Source organism: Sphaeramia orbicularis, chromosome 13, assembly GCF_902148855.1.
Source record: "Sphaeramia orbicularis chromosome 13, fSphaOr1.1, whole genome shotgun sequence".
Lineage (NCBI taxonomy): Eukaryota > Metazoa > Chordata > Actinopteri > Kurtiformes > Apogonidae > Sphaeramia > Sphaeramia orbicularis.
In genome coordinates this window covers 1,738,993-1,765,277 of record NC_043969.1, presented here as the reverse complement: position 1 = coordinate 1,765,277, position 26,285 = coordinate 1,738,993, and the positions used below count along the sequence as shown (strand labels likewise).

The window sequence follows — 26,285 nt, the reverse complement described above, 5'->3', positions numbered from 1 at the left end:
GTACAATTTCATCACAGCAACAGCTGTTAAAGTAATTTAGTACTGCTCACACCTGCGGGTGTTGTTCGTACCTAGTGTGTAAGCGTTGTGTATAATCAGATCTATGGCCCTTTACAAGTAAAATGAAATGACAAAAAGGCTTTATAAATGAGTTTATTTCCTCTGGACTCATTCTCCATTCAGTGATCTGATTTGACCACAATTATGCAGCTAGCTTACATCTGGCGGTGTCAAAAGGTGGAGAAGGTTGTGATGTGGTGCCAACTGATCACAACCAGTGCAGCTTTTTTTATTAAGCGTGAATAGGTCTCACTTAGTGTGCAAATAGCCTTAACGCTAACCCAATTTAGTTATTTACTGCCACATTTCATGGACATTGTGAACCACTTGAACTTTAAACAATAAAAATAGTAAAACTTTTATATGGGAGTAATGTGTCATGGATGTACTTTCTGCAGTCCACAGCTGACATTAACAAACAATAAAAGCTTCTGATTGGTCTGGGTATTTATTTTTAGTACCCTGTGATGGTTTCCATAGCTGTTCCACAGACTCCTACACCCTGACAAGAATGAACTCCTGGGAGAAACATATTGTACTCATCATTCCAAATATTCCTGGGCTAATTGCTCCTGATTGTCAAACTGCATTGATTATGTGGAGGCTGGCCATATGGGCTAAAAGCACTGATACTGGATCTACTTTTACATCTGGAGGAGACTAGTTAAGCCACCCCCATTCCCCTGACAACATCTAGAAAAAAGTCAATGTGAAATCTGAACAACTTCATCAGAGAATATGTGTTTTTTTTTTTTTTTTTTATCGATATGAGCTTGCTTGCTATGGTCTTTTATAGCAAACACTATCAGGGGAGCATTGCTAGCTGTAGTATCGACAGAAAGAGGAGGGTCTGGGTAATGCATAGACTGTGACTGCAGAGTGGATCATATTAACACATCCTATTGATGTGGCTTTTAACAGATATCATATTCATACACAGCATGATGTGTGGAAATGGTCCATATGAACTGGTGATGTAGCCCAGAGTTTCATCTTGTGATCACTTAATAGACTAACGACATTATGAAATCATCGTATTATGTGAATCACCCTCATAAGACTTGCATTTGCTTTTCACTGACACCCATACAGAAAGGGTCGTCCAGTCAGCAATCAGCTCTTCTTGGGAATCAAAATAAATCGGTAGTATTCATCCGTCTTTTTTTTTTTTAACAAAACAGAAGAGCAATGTCTTTATCCTGAAGCTTAATACGTCACCTTTCGCACTCTGTTTGGATAAGGTCTGTGTAAACTGTATTTCATCTTGTGATCACAAAATTAATACTTTATGAGCTATCATACGACTTGGATTTATTTACAGATTCCCATATTAGAAAACTATTAACAGCCATGGTGTGCAAAGAGAGAGGCTATATTCTTGTCACGAAGAAAAAGCCTCCAAAACAACATTTAGATTACTGCTCTGAGAACGCAGCTGATGAAATTAGTTTAGGTGGGTTATCAGCTTCTAGTAGTAATCTGCTAGATCCTTGATTCTGTGTTTCTAATTTCCATCTTTAGTGCTGTTGTGGTGTTTATGTTTGTCTCCATCTGTGCTGCTAAGCATTCATTAACTTGGTGATTCTTAGCTGCACGTCATACACATTGCTTTGTCAGTACAAGTGTGTGCGCTTTTGAGTGACATTTGTGTTTTGGATATTCTATGGATCAAATGGCATATATGGAGGTGAGGTGTAATTTATACATTAAGGACCGAATCTACTAAGATCCCAATTTGCGTGTAATAATTTGCGTGCACAATCTTGAATTTTGCATGTGGGGTTGAACGGTGGTTTGCAGGTGATTTACTAAGACTGCTTGCGCAAATGGCAACAGGTGCAAAGTCTTGGAGACCGCCAATTTTAAATGAGGATTTCTTTCATTCATTCATTCATTCATTTTCTGAACCCGCTTTATCCTCACTAGGGTCACGGGGGTCACTTGGAGCCTATCCCAGCTACTTACGGGCGAAGGCGGGGTTCACCCTGGACATTTTGCCAGTTCATCGCAGGGCTGAACATAGAGAGACAAACAAACACTCTCACATTCACACCTATGAGCAATTTAGATTAACCAATTAACCTATCAGTGCATGTGTTTGGATTGTGGGAGGAGCCAGAGTACCTGGAGAGAACCCACGCAGACACGGGGAGAACATGCAAACTCCACACAGAAAGGTCCCACCCCCAACCAACCGGTGTTGGAATCGAACCCAGGACCTTCTTGCTGTGAGGCACCAGTGCTATCCACTGCACCACCGTGTCACCCTATTTAAAATATATCTATACCCAAAAATGAGGATTTTGCGTGTGCTATTGGTTGTCATCAAGCAGACAATATGCTGGAAAAAATGCTCTGGCACCAGCACTAATGACAACAGTGCACTGAATGATCCAGATGCAAGGAAATGTAACATTGCGAATTTTCATGCATGACTCCTCCTTGTGACTGGATTCAAATCATCCCCTATTTCATCCAGAAGTTCTAAAATGGCATTGCTGGGCAGCAGCACCGGATTCATTTTAGAGGTGGGGGGGTGTGTGGGGCTTGTTGAATCGAATGACTGTCGGGCGCACATAATTTTGTCACACTGTAGCCTAATGTTGGGGCGTATTTTTAATCACAATCAAAAATGTTCACACGAGGGTGAAAAATGCGTTCTCTGTGTCTTGTTTCATCGTTTCGGTGTCTCCTTCTTGAAACAATAACTGCAGCCATGTGTGCACAATTACGCATACAAACCGTTTGCTCCTCCCTTTGAGACATGTTAAATATAGACAGTTTCTATGAGCAGAATTGCTTTCGGGTTTGATAAATCACTTTGCGTGAGCTAAATAAATATATATCTACATTTTCTCCTCCCAGCACATGCACAATTGCATGTAAATGCCCCATATTGCATATTCATTGTGGTAAATGTACTAACTGGATGCATATGCACTATTTTGCACCTTTGAAAGACTTAACCCTTAATGCGCACTATTAGTAAATCAGTTTGTATATATTTTTGTGCAAACTCATTGCGCACGTTTTTATCCACGCAAACCTTTAGTAGATCTGGCCCTAAGTGTTAGCTAACAGTGCTAATGCTACTCCACTTCCATTCAAAACAATCAAAAACCCTCAATTTAAAAAACTATTCCAAAATTTAAATAAAAAAATTACATCAATAGAAATAAATAAATTAGACTTTTTATTCCAAAGAACAGAAATGATTTGTACAGAGCCTTAAAGCTGCAAAAGACAAGAATTTTCTATACCTAGTCTTGAGTAACCTGTTTTCACAGGGTTAAGGTCAGCTTAATAACTCAAACACACACAAACACATACTAAATAAACATAAATGCATGAACTTAAAATAGTCCTTGTCAGTGTTTAATATTATATCTGATGGAACTGCATTGCTTTTACTCTTGCATTCATGTATATGTTAAATTTTATTGCAGTACATGTTTATGGGTGAGGTTTTTTGAACTACGTTGTATGCTGTTGGTAGATTACTCTGCAATGATGCATCATTTTCTGTAAGATCATGATGTGTTTGTAATGTTGATGTCCAGCGAGAAAAATGCATCTCCAAAAAGTCAACTTTTAGAAAACAATCGAAAAAGTAAGCAGAACTTACGAACACCCCCGCCTGGGTGCACAACACTTTGCCTCTCCTGCTCACTGGTACCCTGCTGACCCAGGGATGGATTTGGAGTCTTTCAGTCTTTTTAAAAACTTTTCAAAAATGTGTAAAAAAAAAAAAAAAAAAGGCAAAAAATTTAGAGAAAGGAACATGTGTGTGAAATGTGGAAAGAAGTGGGCAAATAATGTCAGAGAAACTGGTTGGACAAATTGTCTAAGATGAAATTAAAAAAAAAAAATCCCCAAATTTAAATTCAGCCAGCAAACTGTGCACTGCACCTGTCCTAGTGGTCAAGAACATCTGTGTCCAATTTGAAAAGAATGGGGTCAATAGTGTCTGAGAAATCAGATGGACAAAAATTTTATGTTGAAATAAAAAAAAGAATTGTTAGGAAAAAAAATCAGTCATCAAACTGTACACTGCACTTCTAGAGGTAAATAACATATGTGGATGGAAAGATGGACAGGATTCTTGGTATATGTATATCCACCCCAGAGAGCGGGGATACACAAAAAACAGGCATAATTATGTATCTCAAGGAGGAGCATTTTCTCAGTCCAAGGACAAATGCTAAAACTAAACTACAAAATCAACACATTTGGATGTACATGGTTTTCACTTGACAGTAAGGGCATCTCTAACGTAATTGAATAAAGCTGCATAACATAGAAATACTCAAGTGAAGTATAATACCAGTTTTGTTTTCATGGAGCAAATATGGTGAAATCCAAGTTGGGTTGTATTATACTGGCAACATGATATTAATATAATGATACTAACAGTTTGATACTTGACATTTCAAAGCCTTTACTGTGGGTATGTATGAAGGTATGACATGTTGACAATGTTTGCTTTTGGTGTTTGAGTGTTTGGGGATAACCTCCTCCAGCAATAATCTGCTGGATGTTGAGAAACCCCAGCGATGACATGAGCCATGAATTGGCAGTGATACACCCTGACAGCAGACAGCGCCCTCCATAACCCCAACCAAAACAGCCCCTCCCCCTGCTCTGATGGATTACCTTGTGTCTATAGGGTCACACAGGGATGGGTCAGCCCAAAGGCGAACATGGGGGTGTGAAGACAGAAGACTGTCTGCCCCAGCTCACCTCTGCTGGCCTTTGGGCTGGACTGTGATAGGATTGGACCTAACTGAGCCAGGGGGAAGATAAAGAATGAGGGCGAATTATTTGTGTGTGTGTGCATGGTGACATACAGGGGAACATATGTTATGAATCTATCAGGCCGGGGCGCCCGGCCCGTCATCGCATGGACAGGGGTCCGATTCCAAGCACACTAGACAACTGGCATTTGTGGCAGCTACCTGAACCCCGCCCACCTCCTCCCACACATACGTACAAAAACTCACACACAAAGTGCACACACACGGACAAGCCTCACCAGCGCTCGACACTTTAGACTGATTGGGCTAGCAACTGCAACAGCTGGCTGGGGATTAAGGCATGGCCAGATTCAGCGTGTATGCATTTCTGTGTGTGTGTGTGTGTGTGTGTGTGTGTGTTTGTGTTGTGAAGGGACTGGCCGGTCCCTCTGGCACCTGTCGCCTAAACCCAATCCCTGCCCTCCTAAGCTGGGTGGATGAGCAGATCCTGGTCCTCCTTTGGGACCCTGTACTTCTGACCCAGAGCAGCACTGGACTGAGCTGATGAGATCAGCAGGATGAAGGGGGCATACTGGGGACAACTGAAAGTGCAACTAAAGGGTGGGAATGGAGGTGAAGGGGGGTCTACAAACAGATATGAGGTATACCATGTATTTTAAAAAAGCAGTATTGAAAACAAGCTAATGAGGGGGAAATCACATAAGATACCCCATACCAAACACACTGACCTGAATAAAGCTGTACATTTGTGTAAACCACAGATATGTTTAATCCCAGTGTTTCTGAACTAGAATCAGAATAGAAGAATAGAATAGAAGAAACTGTTGCAACTGAACCAGAACCATAAATATGTTTGGTGACAATGTCTACATCAGGGTTTGTGTTTGCTCTAATTATTGCACTTTTCATCTTAAGCTGCAATGATTCATCAATTATTTGATTAACTGTACATCAAGCACATCAAAGATTATTTTGATAAGTGGGTAATCAGATTGAGTAATTTAAGTATTAATAGTAGTTTCAGTAAAAAAAAAAAAAAAAAAAGCCAACATTGTCTGATTTCAGCCTCTTAATGTCACGGTCTGCGCTGGTGTTACTGCCGGCTCCTCCCTCTCCACTTCATCCACGCATCATCGCTGCAGCTCATCTTCATTAAGCCTATTTAAGGCTCGGCTCGGCAGTCGTGCAGCGCTGGTCCATTGCCTTCTTCACTTGCTCCATAACCTGGACATTCATCACTCTCCTACAGACTCTGACTCCATCCTAAGGTTTTGTTTTTTCTCTTACCCTTGTATTAATTTTGTTAATAAATCTGTTTTCCCTCCAGCACTGTGCATTTGAGTCCACTCATTTTACCACCATTATAACACTTAAATTTGAATATTTTCTAGTTTTTTCACTCCTGGTTTTTTCTCGTATTCTACAGACCAAACAACTAATCAAATAAATAAGACAGCAGTCTACAACCAAAATAATTTGTTCGTTTCAGGCCCATTTTCAACCATGTCTATCAGTTATTGCATTCAAAAGGAAGTATTTAAGGATAAGGTCACAGTGTTTTTTAGTAATATTTAAACCAAACCATAATCTTTTCTTAAATCTAACCAAAATACTCGTATTGCCCAAAGCTCACTTCGTGCCCATTGAAGAAAGACAGAGGAGTATTCTTCAGTGACAGTTTCAGTTGAGATAACATGTAGTTGTGGTTTTCTGAAAGGTACGATGCCAACATTTAATTATGGGTTGTCCTCAGAGCTGAAGCCAGCTCCCTCTGGGGAGGTCAGGGCGAAGGACAGAACAGCTTGGGATGATCACTTTTATTATAATAACACTATTAATGGGACTTATAACACATGAGGGGTGAAAAGGGTCTGACAATTTAATGCCCTCGTCTCCAACACACATGCACTGAATATTAGCAAGAGAACACACACAAGCAGACATGTTCTGCTGAAAGAGGGCAGGATTCAGCTCTCAGCACCCTGCCTTCCACTCCTCTGATGACTCTATTTTCTCCACACACAGATTTATCTGTCTTCTATGGACTGAACTACTGCCTGTGCAAACTAGCAGCTTAGGAAGTACAGGACTGGCGGTCTAAGAGGTACTGGAATTCTAATACTCCAAGGAAAAAGTATGTTAGGAATTTTTTTTGTAAATTACACAAAATAAAAGTAGTCATTACACCAGTAAAATCGTTTTACTATTATATATGATTTTTACCTCCGCCAAAGAGGTTATGTTTTCATCGGGGTTTGTTTCTTTTGTCTGTTAGCAAGATAACTGAAAAAGTTATGGACGGATTTTGATGAAATTTTCAGGAATTAGTGATACTGGTACAAGGAACAATTTTTGGTGATGATTGGGGGGTGGGGGGGCTGATCTGCCTTGGCTGAGGTCTGTTCTCTCCGAGTGCTTTTCTAGTTAAGATTCATTTTATTGCTGCATTATTTTATGTTGCATTTTACTGCTGTACATCTTTAAGGTTAAGCTCCTTAAAAAAATAAAAATCATACACTCAAAGAAAAGAGAAAAAAATAAACAGTCCGACCCACCAGACATTACACATTTTAAAAGTGGGTACAGTTTTAGTTAAAATAGTCATTTTGTTTGGATGTGAAAGAGATTCTTAGAGAAATAATGTGGTAAACTGAACCGCCTGACCTAGTACATTATTAAACATAAGTCTTGACCCCTCCATAGTTACATTATGTGCCAGTAATTGTTTTGTTTGGTCAGTTCATTCAAATAAAGACAATAAGCTCTAAAAAAAAAAAAAAAAAAAAGGTTATGCTCCTTTGTACTCCAATATTTATTGTATGTATTGTATTGTATTACTGGAGGAGGAGCCTACGGTAGCCTAGAGGAGGAGCCTACGGTAGCCTAGAGGAGGAGCCTACGGTAGCCTGGAGGAGGAGCCTATGGTAGCCCGCAGGCGCACGGCCCGGAGGCACAAGAAAGATGAAACTGATTTGACCATTTCCCTTTTTTAAAAATCGTCCTAATCAAAAATCTGATTTCAATTTAAAACTGATTAATCGTGCAGCCCTACAGGAAGGTAATTTTTTTTGTTTGTTTGTTTTTGCAAAGTTGACTTTGGAAGGTTTGACTTGACAATGTGTTTTCATGGACTGAAAACTTGTTTTCATTTTATGTATGAAAGTTTGTGTCTGCAACTATTTAATGTACTGCTGCCTGTCTTGGCCAGGACACTCTTGGAAAAGAGATTTTTAATGTCACTGAGGTTTTCCTGGTTAAATAAAGGTTAAAAAAAAAATTTTGAATATGGAGTAATTGTAGGGAGTATTTGTCAGACTACTGTAATGGAGTATAATGTAAAAAAGTACAAGTACCTCAGATTTTAGGAGTTCTTTTCTAGTTTCTACCATTAGGAACCATCAGTGTCCAGGAGTTGGCTGTTTGCTACCATTATGGTGCCATGACTCGCCTTTAACAGCTGATAAAAAGCACCTGTGGTATCACTGATTGCAGCTATGAGTACAGCATGACCGGATCTTTACATCCTTAAAGATCTGGTTTTTATTCACCCTGTAACTACATGTCTTTTATTTCAGGTTAGCTAACAGTTATATGGAAACCACAAATGCACAGATCACAGAGGTTCTTTGAACTGTCCGTGTTAGCAGTGATGTTGACATAGGTCAAACTGCTCATTATGTGATCATGGCTTTGAGATTTCAGAAGTTTTCTGTATTATAGCTGGTTTAACTCCACATTCTGTTGGTGGTAAACAGGGTAGTATATAAACTCACCACGACATGCTTATTAAAGGCTGTGTTCATTTGGCGAATGTCAGTTGTCATGGCAGAGATATAAAGATGTCACTTCACAAGAGTTAAGAAAAGAAAAACATGCATTAGGTATTGTTCACGTCACTTTCCATTAGATAGTTAGAAAGTTGTTATGCCAGCTCTGCGCCTTATGTAGATGAAGCCTTCATAATTTATCATCTAGGTTTTACAAACACAAACATAATTATCTGTAAGTAACCAACACCACAGCCACAAAATATGCAAGTAGGTTGAAAGGAGGAAATAATTAAGTGAAAAGAAAATTGAATACACCAAATGAAAGAGCAATTATAAGTACACAAGAGGAAATAAGGTATTTCACTTCATAATTAAGGACCAATCGGTTTCCTTTTTTTTTTTTTTTGATAATTAACAGTTTTATTTGTTACATTCATATTGTGCATACACAACAAAATGTATTTTCATGACTAGAAACATTTCCAGAGAGGCAATTGCAAACACAAATAAAAATAAATAAAATTGAATTGCTTTCAACTTAGTATTTCTTGCAAGTATCAAAAATATAAGGCATTAATAAAAAAAAAAGGCATAAACATTGCCTTTTTGTTGTGCAACTGAACTTTGGCAGCTCTAAGTTTCAGAAATTACAGTTTAGACAAAACAGGAATGTGTTGTGGCATATAAGAGGCAAGAACATTTGAACGGGAACTGTGAACGAGTCCATGCATGAACAGTTTGACACATTTCTGCTAAATTCAGGAGAATCAAGGCAGTGCCCCCCCACCTTATCTGTCTGTCTCATAACCTATAACCCCTGCTCAAACATGGAAGGTTATTTTTACATTTAGCCATTTTATCTTACCTTAGTGATAAACAGGGGTGTGTATTGGCAAAAATCTGGCGATACGATACAAATCACAATACTGGGATCACGATACAATATATCATGATATATCATGATACTGTTAAAAAGGCAATTTTTTTTTTGTTTCTTTTTTTTTTTTTAATTCCTGGAGGAATTGAATTGCACCAGAAATATGCACAAACACTAAAAACATTTTATTTGATCAGAACAGGATCTAATGCTACATCACAAAATGTTCCTATATAAAAAGTTTAAATTTCACTTGTGTTTTACAGACATTACAGTTTAAGATCCTGCTCAAATGTTCATGTTCTATTAGTTCATAACCAACATCATAACTTTATTTTTGTCCAGTCCCAACAAAGGAACTAACATCTGCATCTCAGACAGTAAAAAGTACTTTTAGGATGATTGAAATAACCAGTATTTAATAAAACAGTGTTAAGTAATAATATATAAAATCCAACCGAAAAGAAAAACAAAAAACAAAAATGAGCCTCCACAATATCTGCACTTGAATAAATACCTAAAAATATCAATACAGTACTTTTTAATATCAATACAGTATCGTGAAATGAAATATCACACTATATTGCAGAACAGATATTTTCTTACAGCCCTGGTGATACAGTCTTTTAACTGAGGAGGCTCGTCAGGATGAAAACTAGAACATAAACAAGAAATGATCAGAATGTGTTTTTAATGCTAAAAAAAAGAAAATAATAAGAGTAAAAATAGGTAAAATGTTGACAGCTTTTGACATTCACATGTAGAATTAAACATTTTGATTCAGTTTAATACCCTTTGCAATAGGTTTTTTTTCCTCTACGGAGGATCACAACTACTAATTTCATACCATGCCGTGTACTAACAGCATTTTGGTGATCAGTACACTTTGTACAAACAGAAAATCATGTAGGGTAATGTGTTCCTCAAGTGGACATCAGTCATCCTTGGCATCTTTGGAATGTTGTTAGGCTGTGCACACACAAAGTTTTAATAGATTAAATTGTGTCTACCCAGTGTCCAGACACTGTGAAGTCCTTTGTGCTTTGAACAGTAAATGTAAATGGGCCTGACATTAAACCTGTATGAAAATTTTAGGGATTATCTTGGATTATAAAACCACATTACATGGCGACTATTTTTAGAGAGGAGCAGTTAGTGCTTTTGTGTTGTACATGTGCAACGCTGTGAGGTTTAGTCATGTTTGGCCGTCTTATGAAGTGTGGTGCTGTTTTGCTATTGGCTGCTTTAATCCACTGTGTATGAATAGGTGTGTGTGTGTGAAGTCGGGTCTTTTTTGGCCCTGGGCAGTTCACTGTGATGGAAAGCAGATCCAGGCTCTGCTTCTTCTCACCCAGCGCTCACAACATCCTCAGACCAGAAACACACACACACACGCAGGTAAGCAGGAAAACACAAAGCAACACACACAAATGTACTCACAGTAGTACTGCATAGACTGACACACATACTACTGTGTTCAATCACACAACAGGGACTGGCTTCAGCCTTGCACACACACACACACACACACACACACACACACACACACACACCAGTGTCTCCATCCCTGTCAGGCTCTTCGACCAGGCTTAGATTGCGTTACACCTCAGAGGAAGAAAATGGACTTTTAACACAACGTCTGGCTGTGGCGTCCAGAGGAATAGTCATTAAGTGAAAAAGGATAACTCAGGAAAGATAAAACATTCCCACGTCTGACACACGCACACTCACACTTAGGAATTTCATAAGAGCAGCAGGAGTGCTAGGTGAAGCTGTAAAAGAAAAACAGGAGCTTTTTTCAAAGCGGAGGTTGCTCTGAACACACTGGTACAATAATATCAGAGCGTGGCTATAAATGTCACAAGTTCAATTTTCACTCTGAGAAAAGAACATGAGAGAAGGCGGTAATATTAGCTGTACTGAACGGCCGACGGGAGGGGAATCTCTGTAAAATGTTAAAGTGAGGCCATGAATCAACACATAGGCTTTGGTCAAAATTTTTCTGTGACAGCATTTTAAAGCTCAGCACCACAGGTGGAAAAAGAGGAGTTTGTTTAAAAAAAAAAAAGACAAAATATAAATGAATATTTATCCCATTTGACCTTTGACTTCATAACAGAGGTTTGGCTAATTTATAGTTGTTTTTTCATTAACTAAGTAAAAAAAAAATTAAGTGGCATATATAACAAAATTATATTTTCTGCAAACTTCCATAATTTCCCTGTAAAATATTAACATGATCAGCATGAATGGATATTATTATGCTGGAAAAAAATGTATAATGAAAAATGTTCTTCAGGATGAGCCTGATTAATAGACTATAACTATCCCTGCCAGGAAGGTTGTGGGCATGATGTGATGAAAAATCCAGTGGAGTTTTTATTATTATTATTATTATTATTATTATTATTATTATTATTATTATTATTATTATTATATGTAGAGTCTTTATTCTCTTTTCTTGATTTGTTGTGATTAAATGATGGAAAACTGCAAATGTAATTATTAAATGCCCCCAAATCTGGGGGGGGGGGGGGTTGTCAGCAGTAAAATAATAAAATAAGTGAGTTAAAGTTCTTTACAATTTGTCTCCCTGTTTCAGTTGCAGCTGAAGTACTCCTACTTCATAAAAGTAATTGAAATCAATGAACTGCATTGAAAACATTTGCAAGTTTAATTTCAGTTTAGCACTTTACAGCGATGAGTTTGTACAGAAAGAAAGAAAGCACAACTTTAAAGCAGTTGAAATATAAGTGATGAAAGCTGTTTAAATATCAGCAAAAGCACATACAAAATTATGAACTATGAAAAATATTTAAACAATGAATAATTCAGAAAGGTAATAATTTCAAAATGTTTTTTAATTTCTACAAAATGTCTCTAATCAGATCAGAAGCTGCTTAAGATGAAATGGTACCACTCTTGGCGCATCACACAGTAACATAAAGTAAGAACAACAATGAAAAGTCTATGCATAACAAGCTGTGGAGTGACTTTGTGGTACAATCTAGAACAGGAGATAAAGGAAAGTACAAACAGAAATATATTTAAAAAGAGGTCTAAAGAATTGTTTCTAAATTGGTATATGGAACATGAGGGATAAAAATAGTATTGTCTCACATACCAGTTGTGGTTCTTGGAATTAAGAGAGAGTAATACGAATTTCAGAGATTTGCATATGTGTGAGTGGACTGAAGTGAGGACAGATGTGAAATCTAGATGGACTGGGACTGTGGGGGTGAAATTATGGGATGGACCCAATGATGCATTTAAGTCATCCACTCCTGTGGCCAAGTTTTAAAAAAAAAGTACCGTAAATTTAAAATTATTTAGAAATATTGAATTGAGATGGTAGATATGTTTTTGTTGTTGGTTTTTATTTTTTATTATTATTCTGGTGTGAATGCTCGATGCTGTGCACATTTAAGTTGATGTAAGCAGTGTATTAGTTGAAAAGGGAGGGCAAAAAAATCGGCTTTTGCTTCTAGCCTATTCCTTTTTTGGTTTTTATGTTTATTATGATTAATGTACTGAGTACAATGATTGACATAAAACCAAAAATAAATTCATTCATTCATTCACATTAATCAACAGTAGACTTAATGGTTTTATTCAGCTTCAGCAGCAACATCAACCAAAGAGAAGGGGATGAACCGGCTTTATTAAAACTTCCAAGTCCAAACATTTTCCAGCATTTGAGGAAGAGTGTGAAAGAAAAACAGCCGGTTCTCTCTGGCAAAGTGTTGTTACGATGCCTCCACTTGATATGAACACACACACACACACACACACACACACACACACACATCTGAGTCATTCTGGCAGCCCTGAGAGTTCACCACTTGAAGGAAATGATTTACTTGTCCAAATCCTCCCTCTTGTTTGATCCCATGGAGAGCTGGAGCAGAAGTGGGGGTGATGCTGGGTTACAAAAGTGTGTTTTTGCCATCCTTCCCCTCCCTTCTTCTTCCTCTCTCACTCCTCTGCTTAGGTCGGCCATTTTGTAATTTACAGCTGTCATAACGCCCGCAGTCGGCTACGAACAGTATGGGATTATATGAAACGCTGTCCGACGGCATATTTCATAAGCAAGATCAAACACACAGCTAAGTGATTTCTTTTTCGGAGGGCAATAACTTTTAGCAGAGCTCCTTTCTACGGCCTTGGAGGGGACGACTTTGCAAGAGCTCAAACTGAAGTATTCATTGCACTTTTTCATAGATTCAAGTAAAAAAAAAAAAAGACCCAGTAGCTTCACGAAGTAGAGCCAAAGACTTCTCATGCAAAGTGCACGCAAAAAGAACAGACTCCCACGTTAAAAGAAAAAAAAGTTGAGCAGACTTTTTCACCTCATCTGTCAAAACGGCAATCGTGTCTACTCTAAATACACACCTATAATAACTACAATCTGTAGATCTTTCCTTTGCTAAATCTACACAGAGAAGAGGTGGGCCAGACTCCAGAAAAGAGGAGGATAACTGGCAGAGGTGATCACTCTGCATGAACTGAAAGAAACAGACTCAGAGGACAGGCTTTCATTGTAAAGCAGAACAACATGTAGGACTGATAATAGCGTATGTCTACTGTGGACAAAAAGAGGCTGTAAGAAAGTACATCCTGTTTTTATGTGTTTGAACCATCATCTGCAGAATGGAAATGTGAGAGCTGCTCATGCTGTAAATAAGGACACACTGAGGTTCATCTGAACAAGACGTATATTAGGACCAGTGGTGGCTGCTTGTCTTTCAGACAGGGGAAGCTCATTGTCAGCTCACATAAAAAAAAAAGTCAAGTTATTTAAACATAAATTCATCCCTCTGTTCCTTTTTAAGAAAATGCTCAGTGACCTTATTGTACCAACTAAACAACAAAATGCTGAAATTATGTTAAATTGAAACAAGGAAGTCCAATGAGTGTGTTTTATTTACAGTGCAAGAAATGAACAAGTAATTTGGTAGTGGTTTCTCTGATTTCACAGCAGAATGTGTGACTGTATTAAACTGAACTGTGTCAGTGAAGGAGCAGATCTGAAAACAGCTGTCAATCAAACGGGATTCAGCCTTTGGACCGATCCTCCAATCAGCACATGGAAGCCCAGTGTCCAGCCCGGCCAAGCTCCGCCCACAGCTCCATTCACCCCCAGAGACGCTGGGCGTCTGGGGGCGGGACAACATGGTGGCATTTATCCAATTACCGTCCAGTTTAGAGTCAATGAAAAACCAGTTCCACTCAGTCCCACTGAAGTGCATGGACGCTGAGCGTCTACGGACAAATGCACTGAGCAGAGATGGAATGAACAAACACAGACACGGGAATGGAGGAGAAGTGAACAACATCCAGTCCACTGATTTGTGATAAAGCTGATTCTGAACCAACTCGTCTGTGAGATGAACGTGTTCTAACACATTTGTAGTCAATGAAATGTCAACACAACTGAACAGATTTAACCATTTAATTTTTGTAATTTTAGGCGAAGCTGAGCTTCCACTGCAGTCTGTGAGAAATCGCCTCTGATTAGGACCCATAAAGACGTACTGTAGTTCAAAGACATGCACTGGTTGTGTCTGGTCATATATGTTGATCATACGTAAAGTTCAAGTAAAAAGCAGAACATACCAGGGTGACCCTATAGTAGGGGGTGTGAGTAAAGAAACGTTTCCAGCACGTTTTCTTACTTTTAACTGCAACTGATCTGTAACCATAACTACGCATTTGTTACTCCAATTGTGTATAAAGCATTGCTATTTTAATCCTGTGAACTTCTCTTTAAATTAAGATGGTTTTGTACCAAGACTTAAATCTACAGAAGCACAAAAAAGCCTCTCTCTCTCTCTCTCTCTCTTTCTCTCTCTCTCTCTCTCTCTCTCTCTTAGTCCAACGCAAAAGACCTCGTGTAAACACATCCAAGCTGACACCATTTCACACTGCTGTGGAAAAAAGAAACCACTTTTGTGACAAACCATTAGAGGTGGAGTGTCTAAGGAAATCTTACCAATGGCTGTCAGTCACAAATGAAGGATTCTACTTGTCTGAACACACCTGTGAACAGACAGTCTACATTATGAGGTCGTTTTTCCAGTTCAGAGAGGAGCTCAGAATTCTAGTGTCCTCTCAAACCACTTGATTCACACTGTGCGGACCTGTTCTTTATTTATGGACTGTACAGTATTAATTATGTAAAATTGGGGTAGGACAGTATAAGCTCAGCTTCTTCCTTCTCCATTTCGGACTTAAAACTTTGGTGAGGAGCCCCAGTGAAGTAGTTGTACAATGTGTGACTTTTTTTTTTGTTGACTTGTTGCCTTCGCTATTGTGGAGTGTTCTCTTTAAACTGATGGTTTCTCTTTGCCTTTGTTCACCTTTCTAATTTGTTTCTACTTATGTTCGAAATAATGTTTATCATAGATCAGATCATATCAGTTATAATATACCCAAAGGTAATTACAGAATTCTAATCAGTGTCACCAAAAAATAGGACCGGGGTCCTGTAGTCCAACGGCATATTTAAAGACATTAATTGACATTCGTTTGACCTTTCAATGTCACTCAGTGTCAAAGGTCATGGCACCAAATGAAAGCCCATATGTGACTTCTTATCTATTGCCAGTAGTAATTATATCAATATGTGCAACTGTGTTGAAGTTATAGCACTTTGAAATGTTTCCCATTATAAACCAATGGGGATTTTTAAAATTTCAAAAATTCATGAAAAAATTCAGAAATCAATATTTGTCAATTCTCTGAACAAACTTGGTAGACCTAGCCCCAAGGAACCTCTGCTATGAACTTAAATTGATTCTGGCAAACGGTTTTGGAGAAGAAGTTTCTAGAAATCTGGACATAGACGACCTTTGGTTTGACCTTTCAAGGTCAAAGGTCATGGCACCAAATTAAAGTCCATATGTGACTTCCTATCTATTGCCAACAGTAGTTATACCAGTATCTTCAACTATTTTCAAGTTATATCACTTGGAAATTTTTCCCATTATAAACCAATGGAGATTTTTACAATTTCGTAAAAAATTCAAAAATCAATATTTCTCAGTTCTTTGAACAAACTTGCTAGACCTTGCCCCAAGAAACCTCTGCTATCAATTTCAATTGATTCTGACTGACAGCTTTGGAGAAGAAGTTTCTTGAAAATTTTTTTACGGACAACGGATGGACGGACGGACAACAACTGTTACCAACAGTCCACTGGACCGTCGGTCTGTTGAACTAAATGATCAAGCACTGGAGTCATCTTCAAACCTTTGCCACAGCATTATCAAAGAACATACAACAGTCCTTTTCTACACTATAACATTATATTCCTAAGTTACTGTGGAAACACCGTCATCTTCTACAACACTGATTCATCAGTAAAACCCATGGAGTTGGATCAATGACAGTAGGTGGACACGCTGGGTTTATGTTCAGTTAATGACAGATTCTGATGAAAATGTGACTTTTTCTTCAGTTTTCTCTGCTTTTGATATAAAAACTCAACTTTAATCTAAGCTTTTATGAACATCTACATGATCAGTAAATTAAACACAGGAAAATCCCTGATATTCACTGAAAAAACACAAAATACAGAAGATTATGTCATAATAATTTGTGATAAATTACTTAAGAAAAGTTAAATATAGAGAACAAAATGTCTGAGCTTTAATGAACATTTATATGATCAGTACATTAAATATTGGAAAATAACTGATTTTTACTGGAAAAATGCAAAATACTGAGGATTATTCTATAAAAAAAATGGTGACAAATCACTTAAGAAATGTTAAATACAGTATACAGGAAAAAAAATCATTGGGGAACTACCACAAATGTAGCACTGGGTTTGGGTTAAATTTAAACTACAGTGAGAACATTTTGATCAGCACCGAGGTGGTAAAAAAATGAAAGTATAGTCAACTCACTCTCCATTACTGTAGAATATCTGCACTAATGTCTTTATTACTCTATGAATGCGGAGAAGTAGAGTGTGTCAGAGCAAAATGCTGACCTCATAGCTGCAGAGTTCGACTTTTTTAGCTTGATACCCTTTGAAGGGAACTAATGTGTACTTACAACCCCTAATCATGGGTTTCATATGTCTATGAGCTGTGAGCAGTAAAACCACAGATTTATGCCTTTTGTTTAAAATAGTTTCATTTAAATGGTTTAAGAGGGCAGACGAGTTAATGCACACAGAACATTTCCTAGTGAAAAATAAAACGACTGAGAAGGGAGATGTATATATTTTTAACATGATTTTTTTCCTCATGATTTTATTCAACTTTAAAACAACAAATGACTGACTATGCCAGTGTTTTTCAACCTTGGGGTCGGGACCCCACAAGGGGTCACCTGGAATTCAAATGGGGTCGCCTGAAATTTCTAGTAATATATGAAAAAAAAAAAAAAGACAAAAAAAACCTTACTAATAAAAAATACATGGTGAGTTGAGAGAGACCTAAAAGGCATGACAAACTGAGATTGAAACTGAAGCACTGAATTGATAAAAACAAAATAAAATTTTTTAAAACTTATTAATAAAAATTTATATCATACAGCCTAAATGTCATCTAAAATTAATGTTTATTTGCAACATATTATAGCAAACTATTACATGATCAAAAACAAATTGATTTTAGCAAAAAAAAAAAAAAAAAAAAAAAAAAAATCTCAGTTTTGAATGTCTGGGGTCGCCAGAAATTTGTGATGTTAAAATGGGGTAACGAGCCAAAAAAGGTTGGGAACCACTGGTCTATGCAAAATTTTCTGACGTATGAATCAAGGTTATAATAGTTTTGGATTTTTCATTATAGAGTATTTTTATTTAGTTTTGACTTTTTTTTCTCTACTTCAGTTAGTTTTAATTCGTTTTTAAAGCAGGTTTGATAGTTTTTATTAGTTTTCATTTTTTTCTAAATGCTTAGTTTTAGTTTAATCGTCTCTTTTCTCTTCTTCTCTGTCATCGTATTCAAATAAATCCCAGACAGGACTCTGCTGCTTTCTCCCAACTTTAGTCTCCATGTTTCCAGGTAGAGTGGGGACCAGAAGACGACTGGAAACCACAAGTGAACACAAGTGACGGACCGTCAAGTGTCATGTGGTGGCTGGCACTAGCTAAAATTGCTAGAGCGAAAAAAAAAAACGCTTTCAAATCAGTCCGATGTTGACGAAAACGAAGGGAATTTTATCCATAATTTTTATAAGTTTTAGTTAGTTTTATAAGCACATAATACAGTTTCAGTTAGTAATCATTTTTTTCTTTTAATTATAGTTTTTATTTATTTCAGGTAACGAAAATGTTTTTTCAATTCTAGTTTTTGTCATTTCGTTAGTTTTCGTTAACGATAATAACCTTGACATGGACGCTCACATCCATGGGACCCACCGACATGAACACTTACACAAAACAAATGCAGATGTATATGCCAAAAAACACACATTTTAGGAATCTATTTTCGCTCCTAACGGCACACACACAAACAGCAAAATGAGGGCGATGAGAAACTCCGGTAGCAGTTCGGCCGGGCTGGTGTCAGCGCTGAGCAAACAGAGGCTAGTTGTTGACGCGGCAGATATATGAGTGTTATTTTTCCTCTGTGAGTGAGTGTGTATGTATGTTCCTGCTGGGACTCCCCTTGGCTAAACCAAGCCTCCTACACCTTCACTTCCTCACAACTCCATCTCTCTCTCTCTCTCTCTCTCGCTCTCTCTCTCTTCGTGGAAGGATTGATGAGCGCTCTGACTTTGCTCCATCCTCCCTGACTTTCTCACGGAACAGGAGAAGAGGAAGAATGAAGAAAGCAGAGTCTGTCAGCCATCATTCATTCCTCTTCACCTTGGGAGTGTGAAAAAAAATCCCCTGAAACTGGCAGTGACAAATACAGCAATAAAGTTACATGGGCCGGCAGAACACGCAAACCCTGCTCATGCTGTGGGAAACAGAAATGACATCCCCTGTGCAGGTATTTACATATCTGGATACGTACTGTGAAGATCTACAGTGGCTCACTCACACTTACTGCCAACATCTAAATATGTGAAAGGTTGTATTTGATTTGGCTTTGATTGTCTCAGTTCAGCATAAAGAGGCCATGAACTTCTATGTGTTTCAGAACTGAATGGAACTGAACTGCCATCAATTAGGTTACAGATTATTTTGGAACCAAAGACGCTAATAAAAATGTCCAGATTTGTAACTACTGTTTATGAAACCATGGGGCGTAAAAGTTCAATACATGTCAACCAAGTAATGAGCGGCCAATATCAATTTCATCTTTCTCTGTTTGATATGGAAAAAGTCTTCGAGCACAAAGCAAAAACACAGGAAACGAAGGGTAGCTGTTATCTGAGATAAATCTAAAGTGGAGGATTTATTTTGTTTCCTGACTTTCATACATAATTCATCTTGTGTATGTGGAAGAAATAAAGAATTCAAAATAAAACCTTGTGCAGCAGTTAATAGCACTGTTTGGACTGGATTAGTTTTACATGGGCACGTGGGGTAATGCCACTTTACCACAGGATGTCAGAAATATTAATGGCCAATTCGCACGGGATAAGAAATATCAGTAAAACTACCATAAATGGGAGGGGTAAATCCATTCACACACCACCGTCCCCTCCTGTTGTCATGTGCATATGACGTTGCTTCCTGTTATCACTGCCCAAGAATATTAATACTGACCATCAACCGGATGATTAAGCTACTTTATGATAATAATAATTAGGTCTGTAACGGTACACAAAATTTTCGGTTCGGTACATTTTCGGTTTTGAAAGCCACGGTTCGTTTTTTTTTTTTTTTTCTCGGTTCGGTACGGGAAGAAAGAAAACCCCTCAAAATGTCTTTAATACATTTATGAATTTTTGAACATTTTTCTCCCCAATTTTTGGACACAGTAGAATATAGAAAAACAGGAATAATATAATTCTGCTGCTATTAATCAAATAGAAAATAAAATAAATTATTAATATTACTAAATGTATTTTAAATATTAGTATTGCACTTTTCCCTGAAAGGTAATTTTGAACAAACAACAAAAATCTAATCCCAGTTCTGTCAGTTCACATTCTGCAGAAAAATAACAACAAAAAAATTCCACATGAAGTGCAACATTAACAAGAGAGCAAACTAGTATTCTGTTTAAACAAACTGAAGAGAAACATTAACAACAAACTTAACCAAATTATTTATTTTAGGACAGAGAACAAACTGTTTAGGTCACTTTGTGTACGTGTGTGTGTGTGCGTGTGTGTGTGTGCGTGTGTGTGTGCAGGGTGTGATTTGTCGGGGGGATGGTTTGTTTGTTTGTTTGTTTGTTTTTTTGGTCGGAGCCGGGGGTGGGGGGGTGTGGTCCATAACTAACGTAACTAACGCTAGCGTGAAACGAAAGTGAAATTTATATACATTCAATGTCCAACTCCGGGTTCTATTCCTCTGTTATACAGCGTGAGAAAGAGAGAGAGACAGACAGACAGACAGACAGACAGACAGACAGAGCTAGTGTAAGTGTTTTAGAACTACCGTAGTTCCTAGGGGCCAAACAACGTCCGTCTAATCAGCGTCTCTTTCCTCGTTGTTGTCTGTCACCAGGACCTGAACTGGTCCAAACTGGACTGGACTGATGGTGGAGGGTCTTCAGTCTCTTCCTTCCAGGTTCACATCATATTTGTTTTTTTGTTTTTTTTTAACCTTATATCAGCTGCTATTTCGTATCTCAGGTCAATGGGTCCCTCAATATGTCCATGTGGAACTTGCGTGGATTTAAAGTTCTGCATCAAACAACGTCTTTCATCCCTTTTTCTTTTTCTCATCATACTGTGCTGTTTCAGTACAGCTGTGTACCGAACCGAACAGGTGTGAACTGAAACGGTTCGGTTCAGTACGTGTACCATTACAGGCCTAAACATAATAATAATAATGATGGATTAGATTTCTATAGTGCTTTTCAAGGCAAACAAAGCGCTTTACATTACTGATCCATTCTTCATTCGCTTTCACATTCACACTCTGGTGGTGGTAAACTACATTTGTTTCCACAGTTGCCCTGGGGCAGTGCTGATGGAAGCGTGGCTGACAATTCCCGCCAAATGGCCCCTCCGACCACCACCAAACATTCATACGCATTCATACACCAGTGTGAGTGACACTGGAGGTAAGGTGGGTGAAGCGTCTTGCCCAAGGACACGACGGCACATGCCTTTATTAGCCACATAGCCCTGCTACGTTGCTTAGCTTACCTACACCAATCAGAAGTCCCGTGCATCTAACAAGTGCATTTGACCTTCTTTTGCTTCTGAATCGTGTCGGTCGTATGCTAGTTCCGCCAGTACACGAGGTTTCACATGCACTTGTCTGACTGCCTACTGGAAAACTGAGTGTACAGGATATGACGGAATATCTACACACATATTAACTACTGGTCTATTCACATGGGATTAGTGTTACCTGGGGTCATTTTCCCAGACCCTTTTACAGAAGGTAGAAGTTGCAGTAATCTTTACTGATATTGTGCGGTAATGATTACTGACACTGCACATTCGGACGGGACTAAAATCTCTGGCAATTATTAGTTTACCCCACACGTGTAAAACTAAATCTGTCCAAATAGGGCTACTGACACCAAAAGCATTTCTGAGAAATATCTGCTCGGTGCATGTTTGTATCTTTGTTTGGTTGTGGCATCAAGGCATTTTTAGTGTTTTTAGGGTTAACTTCACATGCCTCAAATTATGTATAAAGATTAGGGAAAGATTCAGTTGTTAAAAAAATCAATCAATCAATCAACCAATCAATCAGTCAGTCAGTCAGTCAGTAAATAAATAAATAAATAAAATTGAAATCCAAAATTAAAATTAATCAAACAAATTCTTGGCCTGACTTAACCAGGGTGGATTTTTTTCACCTTAACATAGGGTCATGTCACTAAAGTCAGTGTACGATGTCAGAGTCAAACATTCAACTTTGAAAATACTCCAAAAGGTTGTATCAGACACACATAATTACAATCTTAATTTACTAATTTGCTCGCATATCTGATAACACCTGCCACAGCTGAAAATATTTTGCTCAAGGGACAAATGCTTTAAATATTACAATCAAAGTCAAAAAAAAAAAAAAAAAAATGCTTGTAATTGCTTCCCTGTTCTGTACCCCCTTTTAAAAAGGGTATAGCACATAAAGTATTTTTGATGATGATAATAACAGAGAGGGACAACTGTGAAATACAAGCCATTAAGTTGCAGAGAGAAAGGTTTTAAAGTTGCTTTGATGGTGGTGGGGTTAGGGGTGGGGTGGGGGGTTTGACTGTTCAAAAATGTGTGATGTTTTTATTGGCTGGAGCTTTTATTTACACCCATGTAGTGAGAGGTCACCATTAAAGATACAATTAAACAGGGACCTTGTGACCTTCTGCATTTCATGAGGATTTCATGGGGAGTTCATTGTCATTGAATGTGATGACTCTGTGATGAATCGAGAGTATGGTGAAACATGTCCCTAAGAATGTTGACAGATTCACAAGGTCTATGTTTGTCAGTGGTTAGAGCACAGAAAATATGGGATTCACAAAGCAATTTCAGGTCAGTCAGAGGCATCCATGATGCTTGCGTCATAACATATTCATGCAGCTCACACATTTACCAGCAGTTATGGACAGTGTTTTGTGAGAAAGACTGTGACCTTTGAACTTTAGCGATCAGATTCTTTTCAGTTCATCCTTTCATCCATGTAAACGTTTGCACCACATTTTAAGACCTTGTTTTGTTCATGAGACATTACATTTTAAACATAATGGGGACTGACTGACTGAGGGACAAACCACCGTACATGCATGGTGAATGCATTTGAAAAAAATAGCAGAATTCTCCAGAATCAACACATTCATTGCTGCAACAGCATGTTAATGGAATAACAATACAGACATATTATTATGATTATGATTATTATTATTTATTGCAACATACACTTTGGCGTTGCTTTATTTTTTTAGTTTGTGTTATTTTTTTTAATAATATTTGCTTCTTCTATATTTATACTGAATTTTATGTTTTCTTATTGTGAAAACAAACAGTTGTCAATGTCCGTTCCATTGTTAGTAGACTATTCTTGGTGAAAGTTGTTTATCAAAAGTCTGGAGTTTTTAAAAGAGTGGAGGCATGCTCTGGTGATGCCAGTGCACAAACATCCACACGTACATGCCACTTTGTACCATTTTCTGTGAGCAAACACACATTTAATTGTATGATCAGTAAATTTAACACGGCAAAGGCTTCATTTGTATTAAGAAATGATAAAGCTGCTTTCATAGAGTCAAGTCAGAATTGTCAGAAAAGTAAATACAACAAAACTACGCACACAGTGAGGTTTCTTGAGGAGATATGGGTGTTTCAGGTGAGTATTGCTAAGGAAGATGAAAGCAAACACACTGACACAAGCAGAAAAATAAAACCTTACTGACCTGTACGGATCCGTTTGAGAGCAGGTGGACAACATAGAAAAGAAACAGAGAGAACAGAGCAGTTAGAAGACAGTTGGCTCAACACATCTTACACACATTGCACTAACACAAGAAGAGTGTAGTACACAAATCATGTTCTAATTGGTAGTGCACTCCAGGCGGTGACAGTTTCACTCTGTGGGGAGTCAGTAAGCCACTGTGTGTGTGTGTCAAGTGTCAAAGACCTCCTTAGCACCTCATCACCTTTGACCTCTCGGAGGCTTTCATGCTGTGAATAACATTAACATTGTATTGTGCGACCACAGAAACCTGAAATTAGAGCGTGATAGAGTATGTGGACTTGGCCCTACAACGTTTAAGTCGGTATTCATAAGATGATGCCGTGTGCTTTGTAGCCATCTGTCACTCTGATGCAGTTTACTTGTTAAACAATCTCACATGCACCAAGTTAGTTAACTCAGACCATTAGCACAAACGCTTAAAAATCACCTGAATACGGAATTCAGCTCTGAATAAACTACAATACAAATCTCATCTCAAAGATCATTTTATTCTCAATAAAGAGATGTTTGTCTGGTTTTTATTGTAGCTGTATTTTGCTTGAACCACAACAGGAGGACACAAGAATATTTAACCATCACGTTATTACAAGTACCCCATAAAGTAGTACCTTTCCTAGAGGCTCAGTGGTAATCATCAGATTTTTAGTTTATATTGTCTGATACAAACCATGGAAGCATTTCTTCAACTGGCACAGCAGGCAAAAAAGACATGAAACGTCACAGATAATCTGACATTGTTTGGGTTAGGTGCAGTAAGGGTTAGACATGTAAAGGAGATTAGCATAGTTTAGGTCAGTGGATGAGGGCTACTGGAGACATGATAGGAACTGAGATCAGACTGTCACTTGTCCTATTCATTACATTTGTATGCCTCAGAGTGATTCAGCTCCTTTTATCAACACTGTTTTCCTGAGAATTTGGAAAATAACTGCTCTGGAAACTTGCAACAAGGAGACATGGCAGATTTGAAGAAGTGGTGCCAAACATGACATTAAGAAAGATGACAACAGCTGTGATTTCTGTAAAATGACTGTAGTACGGACGGAAACACCAGCTACAGTATATGCTCCGACATGTTTCATTGTAACATGGGCTTCAGATCCATGTTACCGACTGATGCTGTATAAATATTTGTGTGTTTTTTGTTTCTACAAAGTGTTCAAACTAAGAGTTAGTCAAAAGGATGCCTTGATGATGCAAACCTCTGGACTTTTTCCACTGACCTGGAACCAATAGGAGAATTATAAAGAACTGAACTAGAATTGATATATACTCTCTAACTCATTTACTCTCAAACTCATGTTCTTTCAGGTTCCACATTCAGCCCGATTTGATCTCCAGTGGGCCGGACCAGTAAAATAATAACAGAATAACCTAGAAATAATGACAACTCCAAATTTTTGTCTTTGTTTTAGTGTAAAAAACTCCCATTAAATTATGAAAATACTTACTTTTATAAACTATCCAAATAAAAAAAGATGTGAATAACCTCAAAAAATTGAAATTTCTTAAGAAAAATAAATGCAATTTTAATAACATTCTGCCTCAACTTATCTTTTATACATGTGCATTATGGATCAGATCTACAAAGACACTAAACACTGAGGAACAGGCAGAAAATTGTTAAAGTTGTGCTTAATTTTCTTTAGACATTTCAGGTTGATCATACTTGTTCAGGTTGTTCACATTTTATTGTTACAGGATAGTTTGTAAATGTAAGTATTTTTCATTTGAAAATTTGAAGTTGTCATTATTTATAGGAATAATGTAATATTTTTCTACATCAAACCAAGAAGAAAATATATAGTCGTTATTTTTTTATAGGTTTTTATGCTGTTATTATTTGACTGTAGGTCATATTGGTTTGTATGTGGAACCTGAACTAAAATGAGTGCCATAGCCTTGACTGTGGAATTTTTGCACTTTGCAAATTCATCCCAGAGGCCGCATTGGAACCTTTAGTGGGCCCCGGGCCGCATGTTTGAGACCCCTGATATATACTGTATATGACATTCAGATCAATAAAGTACAACTGCAGATGTAGTAAATATCAGCTATGGAACACTTAACATATACTATCATATCTCATGTTTTGTGAATTTATTCTAGCTTCTTGGTTTTGAAGACTGACTGGTGATAATGCTCCATAAAAGTTATGCTGATCACCCAACAACTTCATACCAGCTCTTAGAACAGCTGTTCTGTTTGGTCCACTGATACTCATCCTTGAAATAACTCCTCTTAAGTCAATCAGACTAGATGTGAAATGTCCACTAAAGAAAAAGAGGACACATTTATGGCGCCAGTCCAAGTAT

The 26,285-nt window shown here is 37.8% G+C and overlaps 1 protein-coding gene and 1 long non-coding RNA gene across 5 annotated transcripts in view; both read right to left on the bottom strand.

Moving 5' to 3' along the window:
* Nucleotides 1-26,285, bottom strand: part of bcas3 (BCAS3 microtubule associated cell migration factor) — a 521,508-nt gene that overhangs the window by 98,813 nt on the left and 396,410 nt on the right. The gene's annotated exons all lie outside the window — the stretch shown is intronic.
* On the bottom strand, nt 1,446-21,831 carry LOC115431624 (uncharacterized). Its single transcript, XR_003937120.1, has 3 exons — nt 21,734-21,831; nt 18,561-18,563; nt 1,446-1,456 (listed from the first exon to the last, which is right to left on the bottom strand). It is a non-coding gene; the product is annotated as an uncharacterized LOC115431624 (long non-coding RNA).